Source organism: Carlito syrichta, unplaced genomic scaffold (genome assembly GCF_000164805.1).
Source record: "Carlito syrichta isolate Samal-C Ts95f unplaced genomic scaffold, Tarsius_syrichta-2.0.1 Scaffold309286, whole genome shotgun sequence".
Lineage (NCBI taxonomy): Eukaryota > Metazoa > Chordata > Mammalia > Primates > Tarsiidae > Carlito > Carlito syrichta.
Window position 1 is genome coordinate 243,162 of NW_007253382.1, and position 3,375 is coordinate 246,536.

Consider the following 3,375-nt stretch of genomic DNA (forward strand, 5'->3'; position numbering starts at 1 on the left):
CACTGCACTCCAGTCTGGGCAACAGAGTGAGACTCCAACTCAAAAAAAAAGAAAAAGTAATGGGAGCAGGACGTGGTTGCTTGCACTATAATTCCAGCACTTTGGAAAGAGGAGGCAAGAGGATTGCCTAAGCCCAGGGGTTTGAGACCAGTCTGGGCAACTGGGCGAGACCTCGTCTCTACAATAAATAAAAAATTAGCTGGGTGTGGTAGCGTGTGCCTGTAGTTTCAGCTACTTGAAAGGCTGAAGCGTGAGGATCGCTGGAGCTCAGCAGGTCGAGCCTGCGGTGGCCAGTGCACTCCAGTCTGGGCAATGGAGTGAGACTACAACTCAAAAGAAAAAAGAAAAAGAAAACTGAATATTGCAGGTTCTCACTTATAAGTGGAAGCTAAACGTTGAATACATATAGTCATAAGTATGGGAATAACAGACATTTTCCTAAAGTTGGAAAGGAAAGAGAGGGGTAAAGGTTGAAAAACCACCCAGGGAGTATCATGCTCACCACCTGGGTGACAGGCCCAATAGAAGCCCAGATGTCACCGTCATGCAATATACCTTGTACCTGCACATGTACCCCTTTAATCAAAAGTAAAACAATATAGCCGGGCTTGGTAGCTCAGCCTGTAATCCCAGCGCTTTGGGAGGCCGAGGTGAGTGGATTGCCTGAGCCTGCAGGTTCGAGACCCGCCTGGGCAACTTGGCGAGACCTCATATCTAAAATAAATCAAAAATTAGCCGGGCGTAGTAGTGCGCGCCTGTAGTTCCAGCTACTTGGAAGGCTGAGGCAGAAGGATCGCCGGAGCCCAGCAGGTTGAGGCTGCAGTGGCTGGGAGCGACCACTGCACTCCAGTCTGAGTGACAGAGTGAGACTCCAACTCAAAAAAAAAAAAAATTGAACAATGTAATAATAATAATACAAAATTTACACATATGTTGAAATAGCTTCATTTCTACTACCACCCCCTCCACACACACAAACACAAAAAAAAAAATCAGGGAAAGGGAAATAGAGGCCACCTTGGGCAACAGTGTGAGACTCCAACTCAAAAAACAAAAAAAGGATTGTTCAGATGCAGTAGCTCATGCATGTAATCCCAGCACTTTGAGAAGCCAGGCAGGAGAATTACTTGAGCCCAGGAGTTCATGACCAACCTAAGCAACATAGTGAGACCTAATCCCTACAAAAAAAACCAAAAAAATTAGCCAGGCATGGTGGTGCTCACCTGTAGTCCTGGCTACTTGGGAGGCTGACGCAGAAGGATCGCTTGAGCCCAGGAGGTTAAGTCTGCAGTGAGCTGGGATCAAACCACTGTACTCTGGTCTGGGTGACAGTGAGACCCTGTCTTGGAAAAGGAAAAAAAAAAATCAAAGAGTAAATAGTTTAAGATTTGCCAGCCACATACAGTCTCTCTCTCTCTCTTTTTTTAAACAACCTTAAAAAATATAAAAACTGGCTGGGTACAGTGGCACATACCTGTAGTCCCAGTTACCTGGGAAGCTGAGGCAGAAGGATAGCTTGAGCCTAGGAGTTTGAGGTTGTTGTGAGCCATAGTCATGCCACTTCACTCATCTGGGCAACAGAGAGGATCTCCAACTCAAAAAAAAACATGTAAAACCATGGTCAGGTGTGGTCCCTCACACCTGTAATCTTAGAGCTTTGGAAGATGAGGATTTGGGAGGATTGCTTGGTGCCAGGAATTTAAGACCATCCTAGACAGCATAGCGAGACTCTGTCACTACAAAAAAAAATAAAGTTAGCTGGGCATGGTGGTGTGTACTTGTGGTACCAGCTGCTTGGAGGCTGAAGTAGGATGACCACTTGAGCCTAGGAGTTTGAGGTTACACTGAGCTCTGGTCACCTCATTGCACTCCAGCCTGGATGACAGAGTGAGACCCTGGCTTAAAAAAAGATAAGAACATTTCTTTGCTTTAAGTCTCTACAAAAGCAGATCTCAGATTGGATTTGGCCTATGGATGCTATATGTAATCATATTCTTTTCTTTTTTTTTTATATTAATTTTTTTCTCACCCCAAGTGTGATTTAATTGGTCTGAGGTGAGGCAAGGCATTGGGGGCTTTAAAGAGCTTCCAGCTGATTCTAATGAGAAAGCTGGGAACCATCGATGCAGAGGTCAGATTAATGAGCAGTTAGAATAGAATGTAAAAGTGCTAAGAAAGAGGTATTACAAGGGACGCTGTAGAGGGCCCTGCCTCAGCCTGGGTGGAGGAGGGAGGTCAGGGAGTCTTCCTTGGGAGGTGACCTCTAGGCTGTTTTAGAGGATAAGTAGACAGCTATGCGGATATGAGAGCGATCTGGCTGCGACATCTGTCACCCCATTGATCGCCAGGGTTGATTCGGCTGATCTGGCTGGCTAGGCGGGTGTCCCCTTCCTCCCTCACCGCTCCATGTGCGTCCCTCCCGAAGTTGCACGCTCGGTCGAAGAGGACGACCATCCCCGCTAGAGGAGGACCGTTATTCGGTCAAGGGTATACAAGTAGCTGCGCTCCCCTGCTAGAACCTCCAAACAAGCTCTCAAGTAGACAGTTATGCCAAATAAACCAGGAAGACATACAGAGACAAAGAGAGAGGGAGAGAGGAAAAAGGTGGGAGGGAAGGAGATGGGTTGAAAATCATGATTACCTAATTCTAAACCTAGCGTCGTTAGAATATTAGAGTGCAGAGACTCTGAGTGGTGAGACAAGTAGCTGGAGAGGTGAGCAGGGGCAAAAGCACATGGAAACTTGTGAAATCTGAGTCTGAAGGCAATAGGAAGCCATTGAGGAATTGTGAGGCGTGACAGAACAGGTGAGATTTGAGCCTCGGAGCCATCTCGGGCAGTCATGTGGATGGACTGCCTGAAGTTCAAGATCAGCCTGGGTAAAAGAATTTGACCTCAATCTCTGAGGGTCATATAGCTATTGAATCAAGACTGCAGTTCCATATTCTTTTCTTTTTTTGATTTGGGGTCTCACTCTGTCCTCCATGGCTCAATCATGGCTTACCACAGCCTTGACCTCCTGAGATCAGGCAATCCTTCCACCTTAGCCTCCTGAGTACCTAGGACTACAGGCACATATCACCACATCCAGCTAGTTTTTCTATTTTTTTGTAGAGACGAGGTCTCACTGTATTGCTTAGGCTGGTCTCGAACTCCTGGATTCAAGCAATCCTCCTACCTCCACTTCCCAAAGTATTGGGATTAAAAGCGTGAACCATCATACCCAGCCAGGAATCTGTGTTTTAAACAGTCTCTAATGCTCCTGAAGAGGTAAATTTGCTTGGGAGCCACCACTTCAGTCCAAACCTTCACTTTACAGATCAGAAAACTCAGGGTCTAATTGAGTTTTTTTGTGGTGATAGCTTTTTTTTTTTTT

General features: G+C 46.1%; 1 protein-coding gene across 1 annotated transcript in view; it reads left to right on the plus strand.

The window, feature by feature from the left end:
- Window positions 1–3,375, plus strand: part of PHACTR4 (phosphatase and actin regulator 4) — a 149,235-nt gene that overhangs the window by 132,341 nt on the left and 13,519 nt on the right. The gene's annotated exons all lie outside the window — the stretch shown is intronic.